Source organism: Phalacrocorax aristotelis, chromosome 8, assembly GCF_949628215.1.
Source record: "Phalacrocorax aristotelis chromosome 8, bGulAri2.1, whole genome shotgun sequence".
Taxonomy (NCBI): domain Eukaryota; kingdom Metazoa; phylum Chordata; class Aves; order Suliformes; family Phalacrocoracidae; genus Phalacrocorax; species Phalacrocorax aristotelis.
Genome location: NC_134283.1, coordinates 14,764,127 through 14,784,047, shown reverse-complemented (window position 1 = coordinate 14,784,047; position 19,921 = coordinate 14,764,127). Strand labels below are relative to the sequence as shown.

Below are 19,921 nucleotides of genomic sequence, written 5' to 3'. Positions count from 1 at the left end.
GAGGCCAGGGGGTGGGGCCACAGCTGGGGCAGCTGACCCTGACCACCCGATGGGGTGTTCATTCCATACCATGTGGCACCATGACCAGTATATTAAAGGGAGTAGATGACATGTGGGGGTTGTTATGGTTCAGGTCCTCGCAGTGTTGTGTTGGTGGGTGGTGAGTGGCTGTGTCACATGTGGTTTGTTTTGGTGGTTTATTCTGCCCCACCCCCACCCCCCCCACCATGGGTTTTATGCCTCTCATTGTTTTCCTTTCCATTGCATTTTTGTTGTTGTTTTTTTTTTAATTATTAAACTGTTCTTATCTCAACCCACTAGTTCTACCCTTCTGATTCTCTCCCCTGTCCCACCGGTGGGGGAGTGAGCAAGCAGCTGTGTGGGGCTGAGTTGCTGGCTATACCACAACAGGTGGCATTTCTAACTGGCCACAACTATTAGGATATGCCAACCTAGTGGGTGTTACCAACATCAATATTATTTTCACTTGAAACAAAACAGGATGGCAGTTTACAAGAGTGGTTTTTGCCCAGGGATGAATTGATTCTTCTATCACGTCCCCCAAGATGTCTAGCTGGCAACAGTGTTTGAATTTTCTGTTATGTTATTAAACATGCTGAACTTGGACCTCAGCTGCAGCAAAACAGACTATTTCACCTCTGCACTGAAACAATGTTAATCTACACTAGCTGAGAATGTGTAATCCACTGTGTATCAGAGGCCTTGCTTGACTTGAATTAGCTGTTTGATTGTTTTGACAAGATTGAGATGTCCTCAAAAAAATATGTACTTGCAACAGAGAAGCTGGCCGAATTCCCTCTTGCTATACTGCCATTATTGTTGACCAGTCATATCTGGGGGGAAAAACTGTTAATTTTCTGTTCTATACTCTCTAGAGCTTATTTTAAAAATAGATAAGGCTAGGACAGATTTTTGATTAAGAAAGATCTGGGTTTTATTTCTTCCACTGCCACTCCTAGTGAACTTTAGCACATGGAAGATAGGCCTTTACTAAGCCCTATACTTTTTGTGAACAATATGCAGTTAATTTATCTGTCCTCTTACACTGATAGCTTGGAACAAATCAAAGAAACACCCTCACAAGTCAAATATTAATGAATTAATTGTCTCCAGTTTCTACCTCCACTTCTCCAGTTTCTTGCTTTCAATAAATAGAAGTTGATCTCTTCCCTTCCCTTATTTGACAGTTTTCATATTAAGTGCAGTAAGATCCAAGCTTCTTGCTAGCTGTCAGCTAACTGACATTTAATGCCCAATGTTCTTTTGGAGCTTCCCTTGAACCAATTTACAAAATGCTGCATGTCATGCTGCAAGCAGGAGAGATGTGCCTCCAGCCAGGCAGGAGTCTGTTCTAGACAACTTGGATTAATGGAATGTTCTTCCATCTATTCTATTTTATTCTTCTGCCCTTACAGCTGGAAGCCATCATCTTCAAACAGTTCCATCTGTAATATTAGGGGACATAAATGGTCAGAGTATATCTTCAATCTTATTAGAAAATAACATGGGGGAGAGTTTTACTTTGTATAGCCTGCACAAGTAGTGAAATGCAGCTCTGTAAACAAAATTAAAAAAAAAAAAGTAGTCTGTCAGTCTAACCTAGAATGAGTGATGAAAATAGAGCAGGTATAAATTACAGTAATGTACAACACATTGCATTTGAAGGGTACAGAATACTTGGAGAGATAATTTTTCAGGAAAGTTTGAAATTTCAGCATTATCACAGAATTCTGTGGCTGACATAACAGCTAAGTCTGGCTTAGGCTTTGTAGGATAATCATGTTTGGAAATATCCCACATCTATTTCTGTTTAAGTTGTGTAAGTAATATTTCTTATTTTGAATACCAATACACACTTAAAACAAGTTTTTGCCTTTTTTTGAGGTGTCACAGGTGTATATTCTAAAACATTAATTGATGAAAATAACTTATGCACCATCATACCTGCATGAAGCTAATACATGTATTTGAGTTGCTGACAAACCCAGGGACACCATGTCAGAAACATATTTATTTGATTGTAAAATGACTTAATACTTTAAGCATACTTTAAAGCTCAGGCACTGGGTTTTAATAGCAGCTCCTGAATGAATGAGGGGAGGTCCCAGAAAAGCTTCTGCACATCAGAGCTGCTCAGGGCCTGACAGTCCTAATTCTGGCAGTTCAGCACCAAGAGCAGGACTTTGAACTTTTACTACATGTACTGCTAGGTACAGCTGGACTTTTGACTTATAGGCAATCAGCTTGTTCTTGTCTTTAAAGATTTTTTTTTTTCCTAGTTCAGTTTCAAGTCACTCTTCTAAGTGTAAGACTGGACTCCAGTTGCCATATTCACTCATTTTCACTACTAAGTTACAAATCCCTGATAAAGTTTCAAAATTCATCAGGTGGGAGGAATGGGGCCTGCTTGAATCACTGCTATAAGCTGTCCAATGCTTTGCAATCTTGTACTGTACCATTTGAATGATAGCCAAAACGGAAACTATAACATCTGGTTTTGTGTTGACATTCTTCTGACTTTTAAAAATATACAACAAATGTATTCCTGTCTTGTGTGCTTTATAGTTGAGGAAAACCTCAGCATCTGCATTTGCACAAATGGTGGTTTTTTTTGTTATGATGGAGTAGTCTAAACAGCTGTGCAACTTACAACATCTTTTTGTAGGGATGGACAATGCCAAGGTAACTTACTGAATAAAATGTTGTTCTTGTCATATTATAAACATATAATAGAAAATGACCTAATGATATGCTCTTATGCAAAAACTAGAAAAATTAAAGCAATTAAATACTTTTGAAGGTTTCTTTAGTTCCCTTTGTATCTAGAAGGAATTCATAGTAGGTAAAGGATACTTTTCTAACCCATTCACATAAAGTTAAAATGTGGTAAAGTTTTGCAGTTACTTAGCTTTGCTACAGAAATTAGATATTTAATTACTTTGATTTATTACATCTTGTTATTATATATATAGTATGGTAGTGTTTTCCACAACTAGTAAATATGGTGGTGTTGAAACAGATTTTTAAAATTATTTAAATTTTTCAATATCTTTTCAGCATTATCTTGCATTTTTGAGAGGAAGCACAAAGGGTCCATGATGTTAAGTGGTATGCTTATGATTCTCCCTAGCCTAAAAAGAGCTTGTGAAACGAAACATAAACAGGTGATAAAAGCTGGGTGTTAGTAACCTTGCTTTTTATGCTGGAACTTTACTGAAATCTTTTCCAGAGCTTTTCCAAAGCTGTACTGTCACTCTGGTTTATGTCATTGCAGGACATAACTGGACAGCAACTGATTAATGAATAGGTGAGTGATAGAGAATTCAGCCAAGATGGACGTTCAGTTCCTGCTCAGTCCAAAGGACTCTGACCCTTGCTGGGCCAAGGAGAGCAAGCAGGTATAAGGATAGTGTTATGCTTTACAGTGTGGACATTCACCTGACAGGAAAAGGGAGAGTTTCAGTCCTTCTGCAGTAAGCACTTAGGCATTATTGAAATAAAGGCTGTAGGTTTAATTATAATTATGCACCTCTAGGTGCCTAAATAAAGGGAGGATTTAAGGTTGTGAATCACTAATGGCGGTAACTAATCTGCAGAGGGAGGTAGGGCTCAGGATGTACTTTTAAGTCTTTTCTTAGACAGTTTATGTAGGCTATTCTGTAGCACCCAGTTCTTGTCCTGTGTTGAACAGAGTCAGGGTGCATTGCTCAGACAAGGCAGTGGAGGCAATGTGTTTTGCAGCATGTTAACTTAGTGTTGTCACAATTCTCTGTTTACGGGTGTTATTGGAGAACAGGATGCCATATGCAGTTGCTGCCCCCTTATTACTGCTTTCTGTCTGGAAAGCCAATTGTGATTTTTTTATTTTTTTATTTTTTTTATTTTTTTTAAAGAAGGGCAAAATGGGCCATGCAATCACTCTTGCAGGCTTTGGTGCTCTTCCAGCTATTTTTGGTTCTCTGCCCTTTTCTGCAGGAAAGCATGGCAGGAGGGGAGGAAATGTCTGTCCAAGACTTTCAACCATGAACTGTTAGAAGTGAAGATATTCCTGGGAGAGAATAAACCAGTAACCTTCAAGGAAGAGGAGCTTCTAACAAATCTGGGAAAGAGGGTGTTCTGGAATATTTATTTGTAGAAGCTCAGGGGAAGGTAGGAATAAGAACTGCCAGTAGTAATCTTCACAGATGTAATGTACTGGGTGCTTATCCCTCATCACTTTGAATGCTTAGAACTCCATAAGATTCCCAGGTTCAGCAAAACAGAGCTACGCCTCCATTTGGAGAACCAAAGGGTACTTTGGGGAGACGTATTTTGTAGCCAGTTCCTAAAATGGCAATTAATTAGTGGGAAAGACATAGCTATGGTGTGTGGACCATTCATTGCCACATCAATGAAAAGTTGCTGCCTCCAATACGTACTCTGCAAAATCCTGGTGTAATTAGAACTTATTGATTTTTCTCATTTGAATTCTTAGTTTCTAATTTTCTTGATCTCCTAACTAATCCAGCTGTTTATTGTAGGCAAGGTCTAAAGCAGGACTGAGGTGATGGTTTTGCTGCATGAATGTGTATCTGACTACCTATAGGAAAATGGATATGTGGTGAACGCAGTTAGTTTTCTTTGTGCGTCAGCAGAAGATTTACCGTCAAATAACTTGGCAAACTAGAGACTATAGAAGCTCAAATGAAATTCTGAGCCAAACAAAAAAGGTGTAAGAAGAGGATAGGAAAGGTGCTTATCTCAAGTGACATCAGGTTTTGATTTAAGGACCCGCAAATTTCCCATCCCTGTGATTCTGTTTAGTGGCTTTTAGGTTTAGGATTTTCTTCTGGAGCAATACCTTGATGGACTGTAATAATCTTTGTAGAGTTTGAATACTTAGTGCAGCGCTGTGAAATGAACTAAACTGCCTGGGAAACAAACAGCTTTGAGTAGATATTTCTAAAAAGTCACACTTTTTGTCTGAGTTTTGATGATTTTTAATGTCTTGTTTATATTTGGGGAAGGGGGTCTTGCTGTTATTACCCCGCCACACACTACCCATACATAAAAGAAGAAAAAATACTAAAACTGACAGTGTGGTTGCAGTCCTGAAGGATGCTTGTCAGTGGGTAGGGCGTAAAAGCAGAGGCACACAAAGCTGCTAAGCTGTGTTTGCTGTGTTTGGGCAACATATTGTGCTGTGTAGATTAATGCCCTGCATTGCTGGGAACTAGTCCTTGCCTGCCTGTCACTCTGCAGTTGAGTCATGCATTTGTTTCTGCAGTTTTCAAGTCCTGAAATCATGATGTTTGTTTACTTACCCCACTTTACTACAGCAGTGCCTTAACTCAGTGAAGAAGTAGGACCTCTCCATCCTAAGTAGAGAACAGACAGATGGTCCCTGCCCTGGAGAGCTTATAGTCTGTTTTCTAAGCCTTAGACTGCTATTTCCAAAACACTTAAATACTTTGTCACACTATTTAACAAGCAGTGTCTCCTGCCAGCAGTCCTGCCAGTTCCCCCTATCCAGGGGGTAGGCAGCTGCAGTGGGCTTGCTCAGCTTGCCCAAAATCTGCTTGGCTGGCTGGAGCTGTCCCTGAGGAGCAGCTGCCCCCAGCTCTTGTGCTCTCAGCTGTGCTTCCCCAGACAGCAATGCTCCAAGCACCTGGGGATGTCTTGTCTCCCTTGTGTCCCTCAGGCCTGAGTGGGAAGGAGGGCAGGGTTTGGCATCAGTTCCTGGTTTCAGCAGGAATTGGTATCTGTGGGCCTTCAAGTCATTCAGCTCGAGGGCATTTAGGCTTTTCTGTTTGTTGTGGCTTAGCTATTCTATTCTAACTAATCCATAATATCAAAACAACAAAAAAGGGATGACCTTCCTTTATGCAAAAAATGCTATAAGCCTATTTGAAGTCACAGGGAATTAAACATCTTTTGGGGCTCTGAACTGAACAAACACAATAGGAGAGGGCAGTAGGGATTGTATTTTATCTACTCTGTACAAAGCATTTTGATGTTCTTTCTGTCTCTCAGTAGAACGTGGTGAACATTTTAAAACTACTTGTTTTGTCATCATACCATGACTAACTTGTGTTTTGTTTTCATTTGTCAAAAAGAAAAATGCTACCTTAGCTTGGGCTACATGTCCACATCCTCTACTGTGTTTTCACCTCCAATGACAGATGTTTCAGATGCTGCTAGACTCTGTAATTCCTCTGCTTTGCTTCTACTTGCTAAGAGTCTGCTATAGTGCCCTGGTTTCAGCTGGGGTAGAGTTCAATTTCTTCGTAGTAGCTAGTATGGGACTATGGTTTGGATTTTTGCTGGAAACAGTGGCGATAATGTGGAGATGTTTTAGTTGTTGCTAAGTAGCACTTACCCTGGTCAAGGACTTTTTCAGCTCCCCATGCTCTGCCGGGTGCACAAGAAGCTGGGAGGGGACACAGCCAGGACAGCTGACCCAAACTGACGAACAGGATATTCCATACCATATGACGTCATGTTCAGTATATAAAGCTGGGGGAAGAAGAAGGAAGGGGGGACGTTTGGAGTGATGGCGGTTGTCTTCCCAAGTAACTGTTACGCGTGATGGAGCCCTGCTTTCCTGGAGATGGCTGAACATCTGCCTGCCCATGGGAAGTAGTGAATGAATTCCTTGTTTTGCTTTGCTTCTGCGCGCAGCTTTTCCTTTACCTATTAAACTGTCTTTATCTCAACCCATGAGGTGCCTCCCTTTTACTCTTCTGATTCTCTCCCCCATCTCACCAGGCGGGAGTGAGCGAGTGGCTGCGTGGTGCTTGGTTGTTGACTGGGGCTAAACCACAACATATAGAAACAGTTAACTAAAATGTAAAACATCAGAAACCTGAGAAGCAAAGCATTGCTAATGGATGGAATAGTCTGTCACTTGCTTAATTAGTTGTGTTAAACAACTTGAGCTTTGACGTTATTAACAAATTCATTTAATCGTAGTAAATAATGCCAATTATAATTGAAATTATGACCTTTGTCTCCTGCAGATACTAAGTTGTTCCAAGGATGCTTCATACCTGTTAAATCAGTGCTGACCGATGACTGGCAATGGCCAAACATAATAATGTCTGTTTGGATTTCAGGTGTGCACTGCCCATCTGCTCAATCCCTCAGAAGAATAACATAAGATGGCAAGGACTGCCAGTCTTTCATACCCATGAAGCTGGCGATGCTTAATTGAGCTTGGCTTGTTTGGAATGCCTGGAAACTTTTGGACAGATGAGCAGACCCTGAGAAAACCTGTGTTTTAAAGTTTTACCTGTTGTCTTTAGGAAGCAAATAGTATCCTATATGTAAGAGACTTTCTGCGTGGTGTAAATTTACATAAGGGAGTTACTTCAGAAGTGACTTACAAGTAATATTCAACAGTCAAAGAAATGAGGGGATTCCTTTCAAAGAACCCTCCATGTCTGAGGGTGTTTGGTTGCTGAAGGTGGCAGGAATATTCAGCAGACGGGTGTATGATCCTGCTGACAAACCTTTTCATCCTCTAAATATTTTGATAAGAACTGAAATTAATTATTTCAGTCTAAAATAATTTTACTTTTGTTATAAAAATCATGAAACTGTGAGAGAGAATCTGGCAGTGAAAATAATGCCCTTACTCTTACAGTCCTGTAAGACTCTGCTAACTATTCTTTGAGCAATATATTACTTTTCATGTCTGTTGAACAGATGCGGCAAGATGTCTGCATGATTTATAGGCTGCTTGCCTGACAATCCGGGGATAGTTAGTTGGTTTTATACCTATTTGTTGTACCCTTTTGTGAATATATTATCAGTTGCTGAAGTCTCTGTTCTCTCGTTGGATTTTAATATTGTGAAGTTTCTGAAAGGATGAAGAGGAATAAGATGCTGAAGGGAATCAGAGAGTAGCATTGTCAAAAATGTCCAGCTGACGTAGTATTAGTTCCAAAAACAGCTTAGGTTGCTAGGTGCTGGGAGACAAAAAGGTTTCCAAAGTCAGGTTCCTGAATGCCTAATCATTCTTCACAGTTTAAAACTACTGCGTTTTGATTACACTCATTTAAGCCCCCCTTCTTGCTTTTGGGGTAAGTCTAGTTCTTTGAACAACTAATCCATATAAAATCTCGTTGACTTCAATAGAACTTATTTTCTTGTGTAATTAGGTATATAAGTAAACATTACAGAGAGCAGAGTCTTAAATGCTGTGTGCAGCACAGAAATACTTTCTTTGGCAGTGAGGATACCTCATGAATTTTCATACAGGTAACATTTAATTGTAGTTAATGCAAATGTAACAACTTCTGAAGCACACAGTGTTTGCTGGGTTAGCTGCTACCGAGTATAATAGGAGGCTTGATAATACAACCCTATCCATTTTAAGGAAAAGAGAAGGAGCATTATTTTATATGGTGCTCAGTTACCTCTGAATTTTTGTAAATTGTGGATTACCCATACCACAGACACCTTTTCCAAACTTTCAGTAGTTTATTAGACCACTTAAAGCCCCTTCCAATCATAGCAGCAGTATTTCTCTTAGACTAGCTCAGAGAATCATATGGCTACTTTTGCTCTGAAAACAGTCCTAACTATGTAGGTACTGTGGCAATTTTGTGCAGAGCCACTTAGATGGCTTTCCTGCACCCTTCCTAACCTGATGGAGTACAGGAGTGTCTGATATATATGCATAGAGAACAAAATTAATAATATTTGAGAAGTAAGATAAGTGTTCTTAAATTTGAAAGTGGTTATTAGAACGGAGATTATTTCTTGGTGATATAGTCAATAAAATTCTTTATAGATGTGGCTGAAGGAGGAGTAGGAAATTATGGCAAGACCAAAGCTGCAGTGTTATGGCTCGACATTTAAAATTAAGGGTCAACAAATGCATAAATTACCCTAGCAGTGCAGTACTTTCTGCAGCATAAAAATAATTTGAAAAACTTGTTTATACTCAGGGTGACTGAGTTTATGTGTTTGCATAATATGAGTAGTAGAATCTTTAACGGTTTGTATTTAATATTCAACAATAGTCTCTTAGTTGCCTATATTCTAAATAGCATGAGGAAGTGTACAGGCTTATTAGGCAGTGCAACTGGGCACCCACTGCTAAGGACTTTTAAAGTCCTTGGTGTTTTCCACTGTGTGGTTCTGGTAGCCCCAAGGTTACTTGTGAATCTGAAGGCAGCTCTGTGCTTTGCAGCATGCTCTGCAGAGGCCCAGGGCTGCCTCCACCCTGAGACAGATCACCCTGTGTGCTGGGTGGTGCTGGGTGCAGGGGGCAGCTTGGCTACATGGTGCCACCAGGCAGGACTAGAGGGCTTGGCACCACACGGGTAGAGTCCTTTGCTCAGGCAGCTAGGCTAGCACTGTCCTCTGGCTCTGCTCTGCTAGGTGAGTATATAGGGGAAGCACATGCATGCTGCTGGCATCTCTCAAGTTTTGCCTGGTAAATGTCCCAATGGAAAAGTAAAGCTTGGATTGTGGGCTGGGGAGAGGAAAGAGGGAAAGCAGAGAAAGTAAGAGCCCATTTGCTTATTTTGTTACACATATATTTCATATTGAATGTCTTGTTCTCTCCTTGCTGCTGTCAGTGTGTCCATACTGGGTGGCAGTAAGGAATGCAGTTTAGTGATTGTATAATATAGTACTTAAAATTTTATTGCCGAAAAGATGAAACTAGGCTACACACCTGCTGTTAAATCTCAATCTCACCTTTAAACCTTTTAGCTGATGTCAAACCGCAAGATGATTCTATATAACTTTAAAAGAAAATATTTTATACAAGTTTAACAAAAAAAATTTCTCTATTGAGGATGAAAATGTGAGCATCTCTTTCATACTGCAGTCTGTTGCAACTGTGAAAATAGAGAAACCAAGCATTGCTCTCTTGACCAATGCAAGGGGGCACACTTGTACAGGTAAGAATTCAGGTCTGTATTGAAGACAACGCCAGCCAGCTCACGATCATATAAAAATACACAAACTACACAGAGCAGGACCTACATTTTGAATGGTGGTCTTGTTAAAGGAAATAAAATGGGCAATATGCTAAATTCTATCCTGGCTTACACATCATAAGAAAACATGCACACTGCATTTTGAGTGTTTTCCTGCTCTTTTGGGAAGGAATCGGGATTTTGAGTTAACCTTATTTCATAGATATACACCAAAGTTATCACATTGTTCCAATTTAAAAGACAAGTTTCTGTTTTTTTGATTCACAAAAACAACAAGAATCACTTTTCATCTTCAACATCTGGAAGGTGGCAGATCAAAATGCTGTTAGATGCAGGAAAAAGTAGAACATGTCTAAAATGATGTATAATTTTATTTGAGAAGTAATGTTATTCTCACTATTCTCATTTCATTGTCATTCCTCAAAGCATAGCTCATTGTGTAGTGAGCATAGGTCACATGATACTATATTTGTATCTTCCTTGTATTTCTCGTGCAGTAATTTACCCCTAATGAATTATAATTGATGCAATTGTTAGGAGTTGACATTTAAGGTATACTTTAAACTAAAGTTTCGGGGTTTTTCAGAGGATTGTGCTCAAGGACTCAAATGATCATGACTCAAAAGGTCATGAATAAATCTTTAAAAACAAAACAAAACACAACAGAAAAACAAACAAAAAAACCCCAAGAAACCAAACCCCAACCCAAAAAAAACCCCCAACAACTTAGTTTTGAGTCTTTGTCTGTGCTTGGGGTAAAGGTTTTCCTCTTTTGTAAAGTTCTCACTGTGGGTATGCCAGTGGGAGCGGTGCCCTGCAGCCCAGCTGTTTGCCTTTGCTCCCTGGATGTTACAGCATTTCCGTCAGGGCTGCGTGTGTGGTGGAGAGTCCATAGCGGGACTGGATTGCTGCTGTGTGTGCTGGTCTGGCTCTGTCAAGATCAAATGGAGGGATATAAAGAAAGGTTGTCAGGGTACAACATGCCAAGGGGCTGGTGACAAGGTTCAGCCTGTTGTATTTTCTAAAGGAATCCTCTGATATGAGGGCTGTGATTTTTGAAGACAGATTACATTTCTGGAAGTAAGAAAGAGGGAGGCAAAGACCTACTTTGCCCTTGGTGAACCATTCTGTCTGACAGAGTACTGAAGCTTTTCTATGTCTTTGATGTAAAATCATACCTGTGTGCTGAGGTGCAAAAGTGAGTAATAAAACCCACCTCCATCTGGGAGGGCATTGGGAGCCTCAAGGAAACCCCACCTCCATAAATGGCAACTGCTGGAACAAAGCACATGGGCACAAGATATGTATGTTACTTTCACAGAATCACAGATTGGAAGGGACCTCAGGGATCATCTAGTCCAACCTTTCTAGGAAGAGCAGAGTCTAAACAAGATGGCCCAGCATCCTGTCCAGATGACTCTTAAAGGTGTCCAATGTGGCCAAGTCAACCACTTGCCTGGGGAGATTATTCCAAAGGGTGACTGTCCTCACTGTGAAAAATTTTCCTCTTGTGTCCAATCAGAATCTCCCCAAGAGCAACTTGTATCCATTCCCCCTTGTCCTCTCCATGTGACTCCGTGTAAAAAGGGAGTCTCCATCTTCTTTGTAGCTACCCCTTAAGTACTGGTACATGGTGATGAGATCCCCTCTAAGCCTCCTTTCCTCAAGGCTGAACAAACCCAGTCCTCCCAGCCTATCCTCATTTGGCAGGCTTCCCAGTCCTCTGATCATCTTGGTGGCCCTTCTCTGGACCCCTTCCAGCCTGTCCACATCCTTTTTGTATAGCGGGGACCAGAACTGTACACAGTACTCCAGGTGTGGCCTGACAAGTGCTGAGTAGAGCAGGATGATGACTTCTTTCTCTCTGCTGGCGATGCCCTTTTTGATGCAACCCAGCATCCTGTTGGCCTGCTTGGCTGCAGCAGCACACTGTTTGCTCATGTTGAGCTTTCTGTCCACCAGGACCCCCAGGTTCCTTTCCACAGAGCTACTCTCCAGCCAGGTGGATCCCAGTCTGTGCTGCACTCCTGGATTATGTTTTCCCAGGTGCATGACCTTGCACTTGTCCTTGTTGAACTTCATAAGGTTCTTGCTGGCCCACTCTTCCAGCCTATCTAGATCTCCCTGCAGAGCAGCTCTCCCTTCTGGAGTGTCTACTTCCCCACTCAACTTGGTGTCATCTGCAAAATTCATCAGGCTACACTTGATGCCCTTATCCAGATCACTTTTAAAGATATTGAATAACATTGGGCCCAATATTGATCCCTGGGGGACTCGTGACAGGTTGCCACTTGGAAAAGGAGCTATTTACCACCACCCTTTGGATGCGGCCTGTCAGCCAGGTGCCTGGCCACTGCACAGACCACTTGTCTAGGCCATGACGCATTAATTTCTCCAGGAGGAGACTGGGGGGGACCGTATCAAAGGCCTTGGAGAAGTCAAGGTAGACAATGTCCACTGCCCGCCCCTTGTCAGCTAGGCAAGTCACTTTGTCATAGAAGGCCACCAGGTTTGTTAAGCACAATCTGCCTTTAGTGAAGCCATGTTGTCTTTTCCCAGTCACGTGCTTCATTTGACTTGTGATGGCCTTCAGGAGGATTCGTTCCACAACTTTCCCAGGGACTGAAGTAAGGCTGATGGGCTTATAGTTACCTGGATCCTCCCTCGAGTCCTTCTTGTAGATAGGGGTAAGAATTGCCTTCCTCCAGTCCTCTGGGACATCCCCCTTCTCCATGACTTATCAAAGATTATGGAGAGCCGCCTTGCGATTGTCAGCCATCTCTCTCAACACCCTCGGGTGGATGGCATCAGGGCCCATTGATTTGTGGGGGTCAAGCTCCTGTAGTAGTTCATATACTAACTCTTCCTTCACTGATGGTGGGTCGGTGTTTGGTTCAATTGGCAATTTTGTTCCCAAAGCCTGGGGCCCGACAGTGTTGGTAAAGACAGAGGTGAAGATGATGTTGAGGACCTCTGCCTTTTCTGCATCGTTGGTGATTGACTCTCCTTTTCTGTTTAACAGTAGGCCTATGTTTTCCTTCTTTTTCTGCTTGTGGTTGACATGTCTGAAGAAACCTTTCTTGTTATTTTTTATGTGTACAGCCATTTTCAATTCAAATTGGGCTTTGGCTTTTCTGTCTGTGTCTCTCCACTCTCTGGCTATGACCTTGTAGTTCTCGGCGGATAATCCTCCACTTCTCCATCCCTGGTGTGCTTCCCTTTTGGATTTGAGTAGACCCAGGAAGTCATGGTTGAGCCATGGGGGCCTCTTGCTCTGCTTACTTCCCTTTCCTTTGTAGGGGATAAATTGGCTTTGTGCTTCCAAGAGAGAGTTCTTGAAGGATTCCCAGCTCTCACTTGCTCATTTGTCTTCCATGGAAGCTTCCCATCAAATCCCTCCCAGTTGAGCCCTGAGTGCACTGAAGTTTGCTCTTCTAAAATCAAGAATCCTTGTCTTAGAGGTGACCTTCAGCACACTCAGCAGGATCCTGAACTCCACAATACTGTGGTCGCTGCAGCCAAGGCTATCACTAACCAAGATGTTACAAAGTGGTTTGTGAATAGCAAGTCCAGCAGTGCCTCCTTCCTGGTTGGCACATCTAACATTTGTATCAGGAAACAATCCTCTACGCATTCCAGGAACTTGGTGGATGATATGGAAGCTGCCGTGTGGTTCTTCCTGCAGATGTCTGGGTAGTTGAAGTCACCCATCAGGACCAGGTTCTGTTGGCCAGAAGCTTGCTTTAGTGCCCCAAATACCGCTTTGTCGGCTTCATCACTGTGGTTAGGAGGTCAATAGTGGGTGCCCACTGTGAGGTCCTGCTTGGAGATGACCCCTTTGACTTTAACCCAGAGGCATTCGATAGAGCAGTCACAATCACCATAGTTGACTTTGATAATTCAAGGTGTTCCTTGATGTAGCCTGCAACTCCTCCACCTCTTCTACCTTTCCTGTCTTTACAAAAGAGCTTGTAACCGTCCATTGTGATTCCCCAGTTGTTTGAGGTGTCCCACCATGTTTCAGTTACTCCTATGATGTTGTACCCTTCTGAGTGGGCACGGAGCTCCAGTTCCTCCTGTTTGTTACCTAGACTGCGTGCATTTGTGTACGTACACTTGAGGTGTTTACTCTTTTGTTTCACCTCTTGGGAGACAGCTAAGGAACCTTTATCACCACTGTACTTTACTGTAACATGACTGGTATTTTGCTCCAGCAATGCCAATCCTGATCTAATGGGTTAGAAGGGATCTCCAGGCAAGACAGGGGACTGCTTTGACTTCATCTGTGCTTGACCTTTCTCTAAACTGAAAGTGAACTACTCAGATTTGATTGAAGTGTAAAATCTTCCGTTCAGCCTTTATCTTGTTTCAAGTATTTATTTCATGTATTCCCTGTCCAAGTTGAGCTGTCTAGAAAGGATCAACTAATGAGCTCAGGGCCTCTTCAGACCTGATAGGACTGAGATTAATCATCTCTGACTGTTAGAAAAGAATGAGTTGTTAAATTGCTCTATCGTATCCTGTTAAGTAAAAGTTATCATTCTGAGCAGAATGGAAGTAGCTTGAGACCATGGGAAAGTTTTTTCAAAGCTATAAGATTAGAGAGTGGAGGACTGACTTAAAACAAAAACATATTTTAGAAAAACAAAAAAGACCAAAGACATGAGTTGAATGTCAAAATAGAATGGCTGTTCGATCTGAAGTAAATGTAATGTTTCTGAACAATGAATCTACAGTCATCTGAATGTTGTTGTGGTCAAGTACAGATCTGTAGCTACATAGGAGTGTTGTGGAGTCTGCTATTTTAGTAGGTATAGAAAATGAGTAGACAAAAGGAGTAGGAAAGCATGACTGGAGTTTGAAAGTAATATTCTTGAACATATGATATTCCTAAGAGTGAAATGTGAAATTAGTCTTAGGAAAGGCCAGTAAGTATGCTTAGCAGGTCCAATGCATGTTCAGTGTCATGGCAGAATCATATACTGAGTGATGATCACAGAATGGGTTGGAAGGGACCTCTGGAGATCATCTTGTCCAACCTCCCTGCCTGAGCAGGGACACCTAGAGCACAGGGCACAGGAATGCATCCAGGTGGGTTTTGAATGGGAAGGAGACTCCACAACCTCCCTGGGCAGCCTGTTCCACTGCTCTGTCACCCTCACAGTAAAGAAGTTTTTTCTCATGTTTAGCTGAAGCTTCCTGTGTTCCAACTTGTGCCTATTGCCCTTTGTCTAGTCGTCTCAAACATTGTAGATAGCGCCTTCCTGCTCAGACAATATACCCAATACCTCCTTGCCAAAACCTCCTGGCCCAGCTCCCTGTTTCAGCTGCTGTTTCTTTCTGTTTGAAAAAAATTATCTGTCCCCAAGCCTCCTAAAATAGGTTTTACTGAGGTGAATGGGATATACTCAATGCAAGAGAACTTTACCTTGTAAAATGCTGTCTGAATCATGCCTATGTTTATTCTTGCCCTGGGTGTGTTGAGCAGTATGGAATTGTGTCCTTGAGGCTGTCCATGAAGATACTGACTGTGAAGAGCTGTGGGAGTAGTAGAGTGTGCATAATGGGAAGGTGTGACTGAGGTTGCCTTGGAATTGAACTGGTCTTGTTGTCAGGTATAGGAGCCATGCAAAGTCTATTGTAATGGCATCATTCTTGTATATGATATCAAATTCAGCACTGGAAACCTAGTGAGATCCATTTGTCTGGGGTTTTTGAAAGTTTAAGTCAGCCAGTTTTTGCTTTCCAACGTACAGGTGATGATCTCTGTGGTGTTGGGTCTTAGCCTGTACTAAAATGTACCATAAAAACGTTTTTTTGTGAATACTGACCACTAGATCTCTGTCAGAATATTACTGCTGTATCAGTTTGGTTTTTTTTTTTTCCTTTGAGCTTTTGTCACTCTAGTTTCAGACATTGCTCACCTAAAATATCCTGAATGATAAAAGCAAGGTTTGTATTCTCTCCTTGTCCAGTTGCTTCAGTTTGGAAAAGCACTTTAAAATTATTGACAGTATTTCTTTATACTATGCACGATATGTCTAATGATAAATGCTGCTTCACTCTCACTAGATTAAATAGATTCATGGTCTTTGTTACTTCTCATTAATCCTAAAAGAAGAAATAAGTAGGTGATAAACAATGAAGGCCAGTGAATGAGGAGGCTGAAATAGGTTTGCCAGACTATTCTGTCGTAACCTTTAAGATATTGTGAACCTCGGGAAAGGATAACAGGAAAATGATGTCCTGTTTCTCCTGTTTTTAAATGTTTCCAGGCCTAGGATGGGACATTATTTTCAAAACCAGATATGATTTGTGCTGTGTGACTCCAGAGGTCAGAAGTCAGCATTCTTTAATAGCCAAAATTTCCATTGACCTCAAAGAGAGCTTTGTAGGTGAAAGGACTGTGGGATTCAGCTCACGGTGATTTCTGTTCTTTTTTTAATAAGGAAAAGTCTTGGCTGGCTAACACTGTGCATTCTGCTGAAATACTGGTTCATCATTTACAGAGTAAATGTACTGTTTAATATCAAAGAAATGATTCACTCTTTTAGTAGTAAAGTTCTTTCAGGTTATTAAACTAGCATTATAATTTCTGTTTTACTGGTGTCACAAATGAAGTTCTGCAGGATGGTCGTGACCAATCAGTAATAGGTCGAGCCTTAGAAAAGCTCGTTTTAATCTTTTCTTACTATCCAGTTTTCAGTTTTTCAGTGCTGAAGGAAGGTTTGATGCTCAGCAGATTATCAAATCACTGAGCACTTTTCAGCTTTTTAAAATACTGCTAAGCAGGGTTCTTATCAGTAGTAATGTCCCCAAGATTGTCTATTCCTTATGCCTTAATTTAGTATTCATATCTTACATATAATATGTTTTTTCATTAGTGTGTGATGCATAGTTGTCCTGGTCTTGGCTGGGCTAGAGTTAATTTTCTTTCTAGTAGCTGGTACAGTGCTGGGTTTTGGATTTAGTATGAGAATAATGTTGATCACACACTGATGTTTTAGTTGTTGCTAAGTAGTAATTACAGTAGTCAAGGACTTTTCCAGCCTCCCATGCTCTGCCACGTGCACAAGAATCTGGGAGGGGACAGAGCCGGGACAGCTGACCCTGTCTGGGTGTTATCAACATTATTCTCATACTAAATCCAAAACACAGCACTGTACCAGCTACTAGAAAGAAAATTAACTCTAGCCCAGCCAAGACCAGGACAATAGTGATATGTATAGGTGACTGCAGCTGGAAGGGGACCCAGTTACACTTCTGAAAGATGCTCTTTTAGAACAAATTTGTAATTTAGGTATACAAGAAAGGTCTAAGAATACGTCTCTGCAGACTGGAAGGCAGATCAACTGAAAAGGAAGGGTTGGGGTTAATCAAGTTAAATTGATAGTTGGCAAACATTTGTTATTAGGATATATTAATATATTTAATATTTGAACTACGTACTGCTGTGTTTTAGTATTTTTTTCCACATACTTTAATACTTTGCAATACTTGTTAAAATAAGTTGCTTTTCTACAAACTTACATAACAATTAGTAGCAAATGTAGTGGCACGTATCATCCCAAATATGAGAATATGAAGAGAAAAACAAGATGGGGGTGCCTGTTGGATTTCAAAATACTATTTTAATTCAGAAGAAAGGGCTTGACTGATGTTTAGCGGTGTTTATGGGGTGAGAAAGTCTATTCAACTTGGTTTCTGAATCCAGAAATTAGCCAGGCTCCCTCCTCTTACAGTTGTGACAAATGGTTCTTACAGCAATGCTTGTGGGAATAACCAATTTACAGATAATGTGAAAAATGAAAGAAGAAAAATAATTTTTGATAGTAGAGCTAGAGAAATTTTTAAGCCAAAAGAGAAAATGGGTATTTACGATGGTTCCAAGAAAGCTTTTAATAGCTGCCAGTGCCATTTCCCCTCTGCTGTCTACTATACATGATGCTGTAAAAACATGCACTTTTTCTTCTTGCGATAGTAATGTCATTCAGAATTAAGAGCTCTGGATTTGTCGGCAAAAGCACATGCATTGTTGTAAGGCTGTCCAGTAGCTGGAGCCTTCATGTCCTAACGCCTTCATCCTTTGGGTGACATGCCTGATTGTTTTACATGCCATGTGTCTGTCCTCCTGTATCTATTCAAGGGATGCCTTCCCCCCCACCCCGTTCGATATCATATTGGTGTCTCCTTTATAGGTTTCCTAAAAATGTTATAAATATGATATTAAGATTTTTTTGGGGTATTAAATTCAGTATTAACGTAAACATCATCACAGAGCAAATCTTTCTTTTAAGGAGGCTAGTAAAATTTTACCTTGCTTGGGTCTGTAACCTTGGTTGTCTCCCTCCCTGAGGTGTGGTAACAGCCTCCTGTTTCTGTTCTGCTCTGGGAGAGCTGCATATGAAACTTCCATGAAAGTGGTCAAATAGCTTGTGCATCCAGCTGCTCGGGCTGCCATTTCCACTAAACGCTTTTCCTATTTTCCTGTTGCTTTTGCTATGGTAGATTGCCTGTAGGGCTTTATTATGAATCTGGGCCTTTAGCCAAAATGAAAGCCAAAGACACATCAAAGGACTTGCTCAGAGGATCACCAAATATTTCATTTAACTAAAACAGAGAGAAGTATTTCTTATGAAACCATAAGCTGGGTATGGAAAATACTGTGTAGAGAAGGAGACACTTGGAAATCCTGGGAAAAGGTATTTGTATTGGACAAATACACATGGTTACCAACCTTAAAAAATAGAGCATCTTGGCAGCAGTATATTGCAGAAACACCTTCAACCATTAAAACTAGATTAATAGAAAAGATAATAACTTGAAAAGGAAGTGGAATTTATATTGTGAATTATCCAAAATTCGTTATATTGACAATAAAGTTTGAGAAGTGCAAGTAAGAGATGATTTCATAGAGCTTGGATGAAAACCAATTTGAACTTGGAGCTGTGAGCTCCCAAAGGAGTTCCTGTAACAGAAATTAAAAGGAAAGTTAAATGAACAAATGGTCTGTTAAACTTGGTGGTTCTGTTGCTCACGTGCATTCTCTGCTGCTGAGCCTGGGCAGTACTGGGAGCTTGCAGGGGTGTGACGCAAGTGGGGCAGGTTATACCTGCCCCAGCCCAGGAGAGACTTTGAAGCAGTGGTTGTAGCCTGCTGAGAATGAGGCTGTATCAAGGGGAAGTGCCATAAACAATAGAAACAGTGTTGAACACTTCCTAGAAATAATCACAGCAATTTAATCTAAAAGCAAAAATGGGTATAACCTCTCCAGGAAAAATAAGAAGGGGAATCCTAAGAGTTAAAAAGCAGAAACAGAAATAGAAATATAGTTTATCTTGGGAATTTTCTGTTGCGTGGCATTGTCGTTGACTCTGTTAATTCTCCAAATATTGAAGAACCATTTTTGGAGGAAGGGGGAATGCAATATAATATATCTGCAATCACATGGCTCTGTCATTACAAAAATAAATTTTCAGTACCCTGTTGAAGAAGCCTGCCTGGTTATAAGGTACTATCATTCAGGGTAGGTAAAGGAGGTGATGTTTCAGAGGCTCTGGTGTAAGCAAAAACATGAGCCATATAATGGCTTGTTTTGTTCAGTGCTGATAAGTTGGTGTCAGGCTGCAAACTAGGATCTGTCAGACTTCTTAGCTCTGAGAGATTACTGAACAGCATGGAAGCTGGAAAAGAATATGGGCCACAATGGTGAACAACAGACAAATCTCACTGATGCGTCTCTGCTTATATAATTGGAGTTTTAACAAGCTCATGATTTTCCCATTCAAGACTAGGTATGAATTACATCCTCAAAAAAGTTACAAAATGCATCTGCCCACTGATGAGACTGTCTCCTCTTGATTAGTGTCTTTATTGAACTGTCCTGTCACTTACTCTCGTAATCTATCTATGTGTATGAAATACTACACCGGATCGAACTGTGGACTGCAAAAAAATTGTCAGGC

The 19,921-nt window shown here is 40.9% G+C and overlaps 1 long non-coding RNA gene across 3 annotated transcripts in view; it reads left to right on the top strand.

Moving 5' to 3' along the window:
- LOC142061020 (uncharacterized) overlaps positions 1 to 19,921 on the top strand; it is a 238,252-nt gene that overhangs the window by 191,652 nt on the left and 26,679 nt on the right. Inside the window, exon 4 of one of the 3 annotated variants that reach the window (XR_012662020.1) lies at positions 6,401 to 6,634. The exons of the other annotated variants lie outside the window; for them this stretch is intronic. This is a non-coding gene — a long non-coding RNA (uncharacterized LOC142061020). Of the gene's footprint in view, positions 1 to 6,400; positions 6,635 to 19,921 lie in introns of those variants that run through there. 3 annotated transcript variants of the gene reach the window in all.